Raw genomic sequence first — 15,002 nt, forward strand, 5'->3', positions numbered from 1 at the left:
TATTGTTTTTTTTTCCCTTAATCTCTAGATAATACGTATTTTGAAAATTCTCGCTGATGCTTTGATTTACAAGGAACAGGTTGGATCTACGTCTCCTTAATGAACGTAACCAAAAAAACCAAACTCACTGTTGTTGAGTCGGATCGGACTCATAGCGACCCCTCCTTGGGTTTCTGAGGCGGTATCACTATGGAAGTAAATTGCCCAACCTTCCTTCAGAGGAGTGGCTGGTGGGTTCGAACCGTCAGCCTCCTGGTTAGCAGTCAAATGCCTTAGGCACTAGGCCACCAGAGCTCCCTGCTAATGAACATACTGGGTCTGATATGTTAAATTGGAGATTCTCAGAGCTGTCTGAGGCAAAGCAAATTTAGTTAACTTGCAAAAGCCCCTTACTCTCTCACCTTATTTCTCTCATTTGCTTTTCCCATCACCTCTGAGCCCGTCCCCTACAGAAAATTGCACTCGCTTCTCGAGGGCATTCAGTATTAACAAGATAAAGCACTTCCAAAGTAGTCTCATCAATGTTTCATTCGATAGTGAAGACGGTCTGAATAATTCAGCCAAGGAGTGCTCGTTTGTCTCTCGCCTCCGGGAGCTGCCTGCTGGTTGCACCGAACGGAGGATTTGGCTCTGCCTAGAGTAAAGCGCCCTGCTCCAAGAGGTAGTGACCCAAGCTGCTCCGTGGATTCTCTTTGCTAAAGCCGCCTAGGAAGTGTAGGGGCGCTGCCTTCTTTTTCCTCTGCTCGCTGCGTTTCTATAGATATCCATATGATGGCATTTGCAGACTACGAGCTGGCCGCTAGCTGCTCTCGCTGTCTCTGCGCGCTGACGTCCCCAATTCCTCCTCTGGAGTCTGAGCTCGGCTGCTGCTGCAACCCTCGCAGACTGGTGGTGCTACAAGGCCACGTTTGCAGTGGGCTTGGGGGCTGGGCTCCCCGCCACTGCAGCTGCCTGGCCGGCTTTGACACTTTTCCTGAGGCGGGAGAGCTCAGCGGGCCCCTGGCAGACAGCAGGAGAATCAAGAGCTAGGTGGCTGGTGGATATAAGAGAACGGAGGCAGGGGGTGGAGAGAGATGAGGGGAGGGGTGGTGTCCTGCCGGATTGCCTACGCTTACAAAACCAAAACCTTTCCTTCTAAATCTTTCTTACCCTCTGCCCTCCTCTCACACACACTTCTCCCTACATGAGAATTCAAGAAAATGGGACACTGACTCGGTATTCACGATTTATGATTTATCAGGATTAAAAACCTGAAGTTAAGCCTATATAGCCTAGATTTCCAATTGTTCCTCTACCCTCTCCCCCTTACGCTCCCATATTTGATTAGGTCTTTTATAGTCCGCTTTTTACCTCCAGTTGAAACACCATTGTAAAATCAACTAACTTCTCCCCTTCTACCTCAATATCCAATAAACATGAAGGAGATGATGGCCATTCTTCACACAGGTTAGATCTGTAACTTCCGGCTCTAGGCAGAAACAGGGAAGAACACAGATATTTTGACTTAACAGAAAAGTAGGTCCTCATTAAACCCTCTGAGGACTTCAGAAGGAAAAGGGTGCTGCTTGCATAAACCAAACCAAATTGCCCCTTGAATCGATTTGGACTCATAGTGACCCTAAAGGACAGAGTAGAACTGCCCCACAGGGTTTCCAAAGCTGTAAATCTTTACGGAATCAGACTGCCAGTATCTTTCTCCCGTGGAGTGGCTGGTGGGTTGTAATCCCCGACCATGTGGTTAGCATCCACGTGCTTTAATCACTGCACCACCAAGGCTCCCACTGCTTGCATATAAGATTAAAAGAAGATAGGCTTTTCACTAGGCTAGGAATTTTCTTTTCTCTTCCTCTTTTCCTTCTTTTTCTCTTCTTTTTGAATTTATTTATGATTCCCCTATGACTCAGAAAATCCTAGACAGAAAGGTGAATTTTGTATGCTAAAAATCTCACCAAGGACACTTCATTGTCCCCTAAATTCTCCCACTTATTGCAAAAGAAACTGTCAGGCTCTTATTTGTTATATGCGTCTAAGAGGTGCCCAAGAAAGAGGGAAAAATGGTGAAGGAATAATAGCTGTTTGGGGAATAATGCGTTTCCTCTACTTCCCTCCTCCCTGCATTTCTGGCCATTTCCCACTAAATATTTAATCCTTTACAGGTTAACTCTTGTCCTGTGTCCTCATTTGTTGGGAAAGACAAAACAATTAATCAGATGTGGAGTGCTCAGAAGACTAAACTTAGAATTCATGTTTAAAAATGCCATTCCTTAGTGCAGACTGGAGTCAGGTTAAATGTGATAAGCGATTGGAGGTCCTAGCATAGAAGTTCTTCAATGAAGAGGAAGTTTCTGCTTTTCTTCCCTTCTCCCTTGTCTGGAGAAATGGAAATATTGTGGCTCAATTTGAGATCCCTGTCCTGGTTAAGTGCTGTCTGTAGACTGAGCTGACCTGGCTCACTGGCCTAGCTCACTGATGATTTAAGACTGTCAGGTACAGGAGGAAATTTCCCAGCAGAATCCTCCTTCCTTGTGAGTCCTGTTTTGGTCTATCAAGGGGGACAGAACAATAGGAAACTCAGAACACCCATGGGAACAGAGATGAGTAGATAGTCATGTGGAAGAAGTCACTTGATTCCTATCCCTCAGCCTATTTCTTTCACTGTCAAAGAGGAAAATGACCTTGAATAACACCAGTCTTCTGTGCTTTCCACACCTCTTTCTTCCCTCAAATATGTAATAAATATATAAACATGTGCACTTACTTCTTTGTTCTTATTTTTGAAACACGAGATTGCTGTTCTGGTGTGTTTTAGGAGGGGTTAATCAAATTATATCATTGATTGAGACCAGCCAGAGGTGATTTTCTTTCCTTTTTTCCCAAAAGGGGATGGACAGCAAATTCTGTAATTACATGTAAGAGAATTTCCCTACCCTTCTTCCCTTATTATTTTTGTCTCTTCTGTCACTACATGAATTCTTGGTGTTAAAGGAGTATCTGGTCATGGCATTGGTGTTTTAATGACCATTACATATTATATCTGCCTTTCACCTTTTCACGAATGACCATCATTTCCCTTTGTCCATTTAAACCAGTGTTCTGTTTCATGTTGCTGCTTGAAGCACTTTTAGCTTGGTAGTTTTGCTGAGTTTTCTAGTTGGTGAAATTAGGATCTCACTTTCTGCTGATACTATTGCTATGCTGTTATGTGAATGGGATGCACTACTTGCAGATAGTTAACAGTGTTTCTGCCTCTACAATAAAACTGGACAGTTATTTGAAGGGACATGTACACTAAATACGATGCTAATAGATGTATTTGCCAATTGTGAGGCTGGAGTAAAAAGCTACATGAAATTTTCTAGAGACTTAGTGAGCTAATCTATTAACTCGTTACAGTGTTTTTATTTTCTGTTTATTCAGAAATGTAACATACTGGAATAATTCTTCCCAGTTTTGTGTATAATATAAACCCTTCTAAGTTTTATATTTCATTGAAAAATAAACATACACATTTAGGCTTTTTAGATAAAATTTTGACCCCTTAAGATACATGACTAACATTATTTTGCTATATCATTGCACAAACATTTGCATTACTCTGCCTTGTTCAATAAACTTTGAGTGTGAGATTGCTTAGTATATTTCCACTGCCCACATTTTTATTCCTGTGGCATCCTTCAATCATTGAAGACTATTTAGAACCTAAGGCAGTATAATTTGTCCATTACATGGTATGTGCATGGTGAAATTAAGAAGTGTTATGTTTATAATTATTGAAATCATTCTAGTTTAAGGTGAAGCCCTTTTATTATGCATTATTAACATAAATTGTATGTTATTATGAAGATTCCAGCTTTATATAACAGGAGACAGAAATATAAGAATTCAATTCAGAGATAGCCAATGCTACTTCAAGCTTTTACATCATAGTGCATAGAGTTCTGATAGATACTGTTCTGACAGAATGCTTTTTACTAAACCATGACATAATTTAATGCTAATTATGAAGATGGTTAACAAGTGATAGAAAATGACAATGGAATTACATAGGTATATAAATGTACTGTGATTTTACAGATACCAAGTAAACCACATGAAAAGGTTTTATTATTGAAAATACTAACTACATTTGTAAGATTTCTCAGAAATTGACTTTGAAAACTGATAGTTGGTAAGTTTAGTAGTCACATTGGAAGGAAAATGCCAAATGACCAATTTGAGTCTTCTTAGAAAATATATCTTTTCATAAAATGAATCTTTCAAATTTTAAAGCTCATGTTATTTTCATTGCATTCTATTTGTAAGAACATAGATATAATTTATTTTCTAAAAAATCTTCCAGAGAAATATTTTGAAATTGGTGTTATTGTAATCTTCATGAAGAACAATTGTAGAATTGCTGTTGAAAATGCAGCTGTTTTAGATCTTATGAGGAAAGTCTTAGGAGAAGTAATAAGATAAATGATTAAAGTTATATGATCCTTTTCACCAACTCTGGGAGCTGATTCTGAATTCTTAAAGAAAGAATCAATGGAATCTAACTTTTTCAATACTCAACCAGAAATAGTATATTTAATAAGGAACAGAGGCCACAAGAATACTGTTTATCTTAACCTGTTTTCACTTTGCCCTGTGCAGCTCTTTTGAGGAAGTTCGGAAGAGCCCTTAAGGATACACTTCAGTTACTATCTGGGATCTATTCCCTATGTTGACTCCTCATTTCCTGTCTTGAAGCATGCTTTTTTTTTTTTTTTTTTTTTAATGGATCTTAGTGATGTTACCTCCAAAGTTACAAGATATTTGCTTCGAAAATGATTTACTAGTGGAGACATATCAACTTTGTAGCCATGAAAGCTAATTTCTCTTTATTTGTAAGTACAGATCATTTTTTTTTTTTAATACAATTAATTTGATCTTTTTGTTACTTTTTCCCCATGGTGTAAAATTAGGTTATTAAATGATTTATATACATTTGTTTTATTAGTACTGTGGCATTTGTATAACAACATTAAAAATGCATAAAAAGTGCATAGCAACATTGAATACTCCATTGAGTATTGTATCTGTTTTATTCTATTAGATATCTTGATATTACAAATAATTAGAGACATTTTCATAAAATTAAAAATTAATAAAAATGTATTTACCTTTAAGTTGAAATTCTGGGTTATTTATAAGAATTGTGTATGATATTTGCCATGTAGTGACTGAGCATATGTCAGGCTATTAAACAACATATCACTAGATATCAGTTCTTAACTTCAAAAGACCAGGCGTGTGGTGGTCTCAGCAGCTAACTGAAATCTGTTCTGCAGGGTAAAGATGTGGTCTGTGCTTCCGTAAAGATTTACATCCTCAGAAATCCTATGGGCTAATTACTTGCCCTTGGGAGCTCTGGTAGCATAGTGGCTAAGACACTTGCCTGCTAACCAGACGGCTGCCGGTTCAAACCCACCAGCCACTCCTCGGAAGGAAGGTTGGGCAATACTACTTCCGTAGAGATACTGCCTCGGAAACCCAAGGAGGGGTCGCTATGAGTCCGGGCCGACTCGACGGCACATAACAACAACAACAACAACAATTACTTGCCCTTAAGTTTGCTATAGGAGCTCAGGTGTCCTACTGCCTAAGGCACTTGGCTGCTAACCAGAAGGCTGGTGGTTCAAACCCACCAGCCACTCCTTGGAAGGAAGCCTGGGCAATCTACTTCTATAGAGATACTGCCTGGGAAACCCAAGGAGGGGTTGCTATGAGCCTGAATCAACTAGATGGCAGTAAGTTTGATTTTTTGATTTTTGGTAAGGTTGCTATGAGTCCAAATTGACTCAACTGCAGTAGATTGTCTCATTTAGAGTTCCTCACCTCAAGGAACTTATTTCATAAATAACATGCTAGATAGAAAGAAAGGCATACATTTGAAAGCAATTTACTGGATGATTTTTTAAAATTCTGTTTTGCAGTTTTATGTTTTGTAGTAAGGAAAAGAGGAAGTCATATCCTTGTTTGTGTGGGTCACATTGTGCTGTGGTGTGCAGTGGTTAGAAGCATGAACTTAGGGATTCCACTGCCTGTGTCTGAGGCCTGTGTAACCTAAAATAAGTGTACTAACCTTTCTGAGCTTTAGTGTCCTCATGTATAAATTGAAGCTAATAATGTGATCTATGTCATAAGGTTGTCTGGAGGTTTCAGTAATATAGCACATTAGGGGCTTAGCTGTTTATATCATTATATTTTAATCATTAGTTAGCATGATGATGAAGAAGAACACTATATAAATTGGATGTTGGATGATGCCCAAGCCTATTCTTGAAATTATAGAACCTCAGGGGTCCAAGTAATACTGGTTTATACACACCAAGGATCACACAACCTAGTGCCATTAGATACCTGGAAGAAGATGGAAAGCAGTGAATCTGGATAGGTGTAAGAAGTCATAGGCTATACTATCTGGTTTACTGGAGAGTGCATGACTCATCCAAGAAATTCAAATTTAAATTAATCTTAACTCCTGATGGGCCTAGGATTATGAAATTTCTGAGTAGTCCTGACATCTGTTCAAGCTTAAACTTTTTCTAAAGCAAGCATCCTGTAGTTTCTACATACTGTTCATAAGGGGGGGGGGAGGCGCACAATAAATCTGATTCCTAATGCCAGTCCTTAAGTCATTGAGAAACTGAGTTTCTCAGAGTCCCCACTTCATCTTATCGATATGCTCATGATTAAAAATACCCTGGACCTAAACTGGTTTGGGATAGTTTTTTGTATGTCATAGTTTCAAGCCCTTTTACCTGTCATGCTTAATAAATGTTAGCTACCATCAGTCTTCTGATCACCCCTTCTGGACAGATTCCAATTTGTTTATTTCATTTTTCAATGAAGGGTGGTACCTAACACTGACAACTCACATCTGTTAACTAGTGTGCACTTGAACAGGGCCATTATTTCCTTGTGTTCTAGCATTAATGCCAGATATTACTATTTGATCAATGCTTTCTTTCCTGCTGAGCTTGGAAAGGGTACTTGAATCCTTCACATATTCCTCTAATATACTGTAACTGTTCAATCCAAAACTGGTCACAAGATTAAAAATATTTGCTGTTCTATGGCTCCACTCTCATAAATATACTTGAGATTACTTTCTCACATTATAGTATAATCCTGTTTGTTCACAGTGACCAAATTACTTAAACCTTTTCCACTAAATATTGAGAGAAAAGTAACATATATTGTAATGTTGTAGTTCATAGTAAATAAGAGATGTAACAGAATAGAGCAAGACAGAAAGAGTAGATTCTCATCTCATCATTAGGATATTGTCTGACTGCTTCCCTGGCTCTCTGATCTAGACAAGAATGACTCAAGGCACATTCTTCATTCCTTCAACAAACATTTATTAACATTTTTTTTTTTTTTTTTGGTTACCTAGTACTACTCTGACAAGAATGTACCACAAATGGGATGGCCTTAACAAATAGGAGTTTTATTCTCTTACAGTTTGGAGGCTTTAAGTCCAAGTTCAAAGTGCCAGGCTCTAGGGGCTGGGGGAAAGCACCTCAACCTTGGGCTTCAGCTCTGCCTCCTGCTCCCGGCCCACTGAAGCTAGAGGCTTTTATTCACTCAGACAGCTGCTGGCTGCTCAGGCTGACAAGCCCAAGATTGATAATTAAAAAGGCACAGTCCTGATGTTACCAAACCACATGGCAGGCCATTAATTCAAGTCCATTGAAAGTCCCAAGGTTGGCAGAGCTTGCCAGGCTACTGAGCAACGACACAGTTACATGCACGGTTCAAGCATGCCATGAGCTAGACACCATTCCTTAAGGCTTCTCCCTATATACAGGAAGCAGACCACATTCCTAAGGCAGCTACTCAGCTGCTCACAGTAGATTCCACCATGGAGTTACCAATCTCATCATGGGTAATACTATATCTAGCTGCCCAGCCACTCAACCAGGCCCAGCCAACTTGACACACAAACCTAACTACAACAACATATAATGCATGGTAAGATATTCTGCTACTCATCCTTTGAAACACAAAAGCAAAAAGGGTATAAATGCCATCCTAGAGAGGCTGAAGTCTAGAGAGAGGAACAAATATACTTTCAGAGAGGTAACCTTAGGTCTGAATCAGTTTTGATGACAATGCCCAAATCTTTGCCTCTTAATTTTCACTTGAACCTAAATGATATATTGATTTCTAGAATATTTACTAAGTTACTGTGTGTAAATTCTTCTATTATTGAATAAAATAAACTGGTGGGCTCTTTCCCTGGGCTCCATATGAGGTTATCTGATTTCTAAAAAGGGAAAAATAGTTTGAATGCAAAAGCAAACTAGAGTAAGACTCCTTTTATTTGTTATTCTTTCAGAATGAGTCTTTTAGTTATTGACTTTATCCATAACCTTGAATATTTATCTTTCCAGGCACTACATTTAAAATTATTTAATAAAAGGTATACTTTTATTTTGAAAGAAAATACTTACTCAAATCACAAGATAAAAAATATTTAATCTTATTACCTACTCTAAATATAATTCACTGTTTATTAATGACTCTGAATTTTCATTATATACATTAGTAATTGCAGTTCCTTGAAAGCCTTCTGGGATCAATCCATAACATGCTTAAGGAAGTTTGTACTGATTCTTGATTTTCCCCAATTTCTGCCCCTCCTTTTCTGTATGATTTGCTTTGTTTTTGTATAAAACCAGTTGCCAAGTGGATTTGATGACACCATGTGCTTTAGAGCAGAATTTTGCTCCGTAGGGCTTTCAATGGCTGATTTTTCCTAAGTAGATCATCCATCTTTTCTTCCAAGGCACCCCTGGGTGGCCTAGAACTGCCAGCCTTTCAGTTAGCAGCCAAGTGAATTAACTTCTGAGGATGTACTCTTTGTCAGTCACTGTTGGTATTTTCTGTTCTCTAATCCATGCAATAAGCCTATAATTTAGGCATGATTGTCTTCACTTTATAGAGGAGCAAATTGAAGCTTAGGACAGTTAGTTGACTTGGCCATGATTATACAAGTAATAGGTGACAGAACTTGAATTCAAATTATAATATTTCTGAGTCTAAAGAATGTGTTATAACTGTTATACTTAGGACATTTCTCCTTTTTCAACCTATTTTGGTTGTTTTTTATTGATTACTACATAAACGAGTTTTTACCTTTCTTCAAGAATGATGACTATCCTCTTAATATGTAATATATTTTTAGTTACTTTTGCCCTTCCTGGTATTTTATGCATTACCATATTTTATAACTGGAAAATTTATACAGAGCCTTTATAATTATCTATTAGGGTATTCTGTAAATGATGGTATTGAGAAAGAGATTTTTGCACCCAGAATGTAACATGTACATACATACATTAAATGTTTCAACTAAACTGGATTGTGTGATTTTGAGTGATTCCCTCTCTCTAACTCTGACTTCATTTCTGCAAAAGGGCATTACAAGCCATGATAAGCTAGTTGGTATGACATAAGCAATTAAGAAATAGTTATTCCTTTTTAATGCATTCCCTAGTGCAAAAGAAAATAGATTTTTGTAATCTTAGGATCTGTTGCAACTTATAGATCAGTATGTTCACCATTAAAATATTTGCATGTTTCTAATCATACTTCACATTGCACTTACCTCTTATTTCTTTGTCATGTTATTTGTAGAAGGTGCTGTTGCAATGTTTAATGAGTGCTTTAGTCTGGATATCTCCTTTCTTTGGCACAGAGCCAGGAAGAAGTCCAGTAACAAACTCATTTCCTCAGCATGAATCCACATTTCAATGCATTACTTCAAAGTCAAAGGTGCTGGAAATCCAGTCACAATCTGATACTTAATTATAGATATATCTGTTGGCAGGACAGATCTTTCCCAGCTTAATTGGTATGGTATGTTCTCATCTGGGATCTACTTTCTTACTTCCATGTTAGATTCAAAATGGCCACCAATCCATTGCAGTTTCTCCTATCAAGAGCTGGTGTGTTTCTCTTTCCCTTGAATTTGGACTGGTTTGTAAGTTGTTTTGAACAAGAGGCATGGCAGAGGTGACATACATAACATCCAAATTTAACCTTGAAGAGACTGTAGGTTCCACTCTTGTCCTCCTGGAAAATGTTACTACCATGTGAAGAACCCTAGGCTCTCCTACTGGAGACATGTGGCCTAACTGATATCCAATACCAGCAGGGACAGCCAGCCATGTGACTAAGGCTACCTTAGACTACCTAGACCTACTTGAGACCCCAGGTGATCATAGAAACATGAGTGACCTCAGGGAGACTAGTAGACGAAGCCAGCTCCAATTGCTGACCTACAAACTATGAACAAGTAAATGATTGTTACTTTAAGCTAGTAAATTATGGCTAGGAGTAAATAAGTGAGTACCTCCCTTAAGTACATAGCCAGCCACCATGCCTCTTTTGGAAGATGATGCTTAATCCCTTTAGAAAATATGTATGTTTTAAAATAAATATTTGTTAAATTTCTACTATATTTATGCATGCTGCCTCTCTAACTAGGGATTCATGGATTATTTAACAGGAATGATTTTTTTTTTTAAATTTTTTTCTTAAACCTTTAGAAGTGTTTGTTGATTCTTCAGTAGGTGTATTTTCCTAAGGTATTTCCAAACAGAGCTTAATATACATAATAATTACTTTTAATTTGCCTGTTTTCTAATGTAGCTTCTTATCATTGCACTAGAGAAGCTTTCCTGAAAAGGACTGTCCTTTTGTGTTAAAGATCATGCCATTCACCTAAAGCCTAAGCAAGAATTTAACTTGATTTCTTCAAGTTGGATTTGGGTTTGGTCTGGTTCAGAGTGACATTTCATCATTCCTTCAAGATTTTATTTTCCTTCTCATTTTATTTTAGTGATTCATATTTGCTATTTATTTCTTCTGTAAATGAAATCAAGATTGCACAATTACTTTATGCTAGGATTTCATTTGTACCTCATTTCATTTGATAATGTTCTCATTTATGTATAAAATTACAAGAATTTGACATACTGTTACAGGTGTAAGGTGTAGGCCATAGGGCAGTACAGTTACAATGATTTTATAACTTTCTGATTGTAATTTATTTTTTTAATAAGCACAAATGAATATAGTCAACATCAGTGCTTTTATATTAAATAGAAGAGATACATTTGTGAGGAAGTATATGGAACTGACTGCATGTCATATTCAACTAATTTTGTAATTATTGTTTTGAAAGTCTTCCTGGAAAATAGTAAAATTAAATATTTAATTTAGATTTTCTTTCTGGTATTTTTTACTGTGATTTTAGAGTTTAGGATAAGATAGCTAATGTATTTGTGCTAATTATTTTATTAATTAATTAAAAATAATGAGGTGCTTATTATATCTGCTATATGCTGAAATTTACATAAAAATTAATTATCTTGGCATAATACACATCAGCTTCCTTATCTGTAAAATGGGGCTAATGTTGATGGGTGTGCAAAATGCTTACTGTAAGAGTAAGTGAAATAGCATTCATAACACTTTACAAGTTGGCTAGCAAATAATGAAATACTCAACCAGCACTAGCAGCTATTCTTCTTCTTATTATTATAAAAATAATAATAATTAAAAAAAGAAAAACAATAATAAAAATTGAAAGTAAAAAAAAATTACAATGGCAAGAAAAAATAATGACAAATATTGTTATATGTATAACACAACTGTTTTCTTTAAATATATGTTCTTATATTTCACAAGTTATGGTATAAGTATTTAATATTTGGCCTGAATAAATTGTCACCTTCCAAATGTCTTTCAGCTTTATTCTGAAGAGGCCTAGATTTGAAGGAATCTTCTAATACAGTATAAAAGCAATTTTTCTTTTTGTTCCCAAATGAGTGTGGAAACAAAAAGAAAAAAAAAAAAGTCTATACAAGTCTAGAATAACTAAATATTGATAAAGTAGCTGGGGTAATATTTTAAAAGCAACATCCCAAACAGTGTATAGCCTTCAGGACATAGTTAGAAAAACAGGATAATAATTATTTCATCAATTATTTAATAGGCAGGACTAACCCAGGTTATTTAGGACTTTAAGGCTATAAAATCTATAAGAGCTTTTGAAGAAAAGTAATATAAAATACAAACACAAAAATTAGGTAAGGTGCCTCAGAAGGAGCTGCCCATGCATCATTAGATTTATGGCAGTTTTGCTCCCCTATTCCCACTCCCTTTTCATAAATATTTAAAGGATCAGAAGAAAAGAGTAACTTTCATTAGTTGTTTTCTGTTCTTTAGACTAAGCTATGCAGAAAATTGTGGGTTTCTTCTGTTACTTCATGCTTTCCTCTTTAATAGTTCTATTCCTTTAAATGTATTTTTTAAAACTGAAAATTAAAATGTTTATTTAAGTATCTATATGAGTATATGATTATAGCAGTTGTATCATTACGATCCAAATAAACAGGCAAATTGATGTGTATAATTAATGATAATTTTTTGTCCAATGATACTGGGCAAATAAACTATCTTTACTTCCAAATGTAGCAGCATTACAGTTGAAAACACGGAACATGTAATTATTTTTAAAATGTCTATGCCAAAGGAAGGAGACAGATTTAAAGATAATAGGAGATTTCAGTGAAAAATATTATACTTAATAAAAGGTTTACATTCAGTAGGTATTGGTTGAAGAAATGAATATATACATCAGTTGATAAATATAGGTTTGTAATATAGAATAAAACACCAGCGTCTCTTTGTATATATCCTAGATAGAAACTAATTTTGTTTTTTCAAACCTGTACATTGATGTTTATATTTTAATATTAATATTTGTAACATCTGGGAAATCTTGAAGGGAAAAAAAATTACAGTCTTTGAAATTTGAGAGAAAAGCAATCCATAAAAATCTATGAAATATAATTCTGAAGATTTTTATTATCCTTACTTGGCATATATCCTTTATGAAACACAGCCCATCTTGGAAATGAGAAGTAAAATCCCTCTTAAACTGAATCAAAGTGCACAGTACAAATTTTTTTGAATGGAGTAGTAAGTATTGTGAGATTCACTGCTTCGTGGGTGGAGAACATCCATGAGAGCTGAGTATAAATGGAGTTAGCACCTCACTTGTTGAATAACAACTTAAAGACCAGATTTGCCATTGTAAAGTGAAATGATAAATTGACTATATAGCAGTCCAAGGAGGAGGTGAACCTTTCAGGTGAACAATGTGCAAAAGAGTGAGACAGATGGGGTGATATAGTTGTAGTTAAGCACTAGATTGCTAACAAAAGTGCAGTGCTTTGAACACACCAGCTACTCCATGGGAGAAAGATATGACAGTCTGCTTTTTAAAGATTTAGGAGTCTTGGAAACTCTAGGGAACAGTTCTACTCATTATTACAGGGTTGTTATGAGTCCAAATGGACTCAATGGCAATGGGTTAAGCTTACTAGAATACAAGTTGTATGAACAGAATTCTACAGTGTTTTGGTAACCTCTAGTGCTGCTCCAACACAAATGGATAGCTTTAAAAAATAAGAGTCTATTCTCTTACAGTTTTGGAGGCTATTGTTGTTGTTGTTATGTGCCATCAAGTCGGACCCGACTCATAGCGACCCCTGCTTGGGTTTCCAAGGTGGTATCACTATGGAAGTAGATTGCCCAACCTTCCTTCTGAGGAGTGGCTAATGGGTTTGAACTGCCAGCCTTCTGGTTAGCAGTCAAGTGCCTTAGGCACTACACTACCAGGGCTCCCTGTTTTGGAGGCTAGAATTCTGAATTCAAAGTGTCACCTCTGAGGGGTTGGGTGAAAGCCCCTTGACCATGGGCTTCAGCTCTGCCTCTTGCCCCTGGCATACTGAAGCTGGAGACTTTCTTCACTCAGGCAGCTGGTGGCTGCAGTGGCTGACAAACTCAAGGCTGCCAAGTATGAAGGAAGTCCCAATATTACCAAACCACACAGTAGGCCACCAATTCAAGTCCAGAAAAATTCCCAATATAGGTAGAGCAAGGCAGGCTGCTGAATGAAGAATCAGCTACATGCTGGGTCCAAGCATGCCAAAAAGCTCAGACCATTCCCAAAGTTTCTCCTTATATATGGGAAGCAGACTATATCCCTAAAGCAGCCACTCAGCTACTCGCAGGAGAGTCAACCATGGAGTTGATTCCCAGTCATTGTGAGTTTATCCTTATGGGGAATAACTACCACTAGCTGCCCAGCCACTCAAAACCAGGCTCAGCCAAGTTGACACATAAATTTAACTACCCCATATAGCATAAGATTTTTGGTTTCCACACCTAGAGTTAAGATTGGAAAATAGAGTTGTGTCACTTAGGACTCATTTAACTGCAAGTAGAAAAACCAACACAAATTGCATCAGACATCAAAGGAATGTCTTAGTTCACACGACCAAAAGCCTAAATCAGAGTTGTCTTCAGGCACAGGTTTCTCAGTGTTAAAATAGTTGAAAAAACGAGGTTCCATTTTCAAGCTCTCTTTCTTCTCTATTAATTTCTTTCTCAGCCTTGGAAATGTAGACTTTTGTAGCTTCACATCCTCACACAACTAAAACCAAAGCCTAAGAAAGAAAGACAGAGGAGGGAAGGGGGATGAGGGTGAAACGGAGAAGAAGAGAATTCTATTTTTACCCCCAATTATTTGATTTGTGTGCCTTTTACCATTTCCAGAACAGCCAGGGCAGGAAAGGAAGTAGGAGCCGAGCGGTTTGGAACAGCTAACAGAGATGAACTTGTCTGTCAGTTTGTCAAACTGTGGTGGCTTGCATGTTGCTGTGAGGGTGGAGGCTATGCCACCGGTGTTTCAAGTGCCAACAGGGTTACCCATGTTGGGCAGGTTTCATCAGACCTTCCAGATTAAGAAGGAAGAGGCCATACACTTCTCAAACAATTGGCCAGTGAGAACCTTATGAATAGCAGTGAAACACTGATATATTACTGGAAAACTTTATGAATAGCCCTGAAACATCGTCTGATATAGTGCCGGAAGATGAGCCTCTCAGGTTGGA

The sequence above is a fragment of the Orycteropus afer genome, unplaced genomic scaffold (assembly GCF_000298275.1).
Source record: "Orycteropus afer afer isolate SDZICR_OR568_19922 unplaced genomic scaffold, OryAfe1.0 scaffold00051, whole genome shotgun sequence".
Taxonomy (NCBI): domain Eukaryota; kingdom Metazoa; phylum Chordata; class Mammalia; order Tubulidentata; family Orycteropodidae; genus Orycteropus; species Orycteropus afer.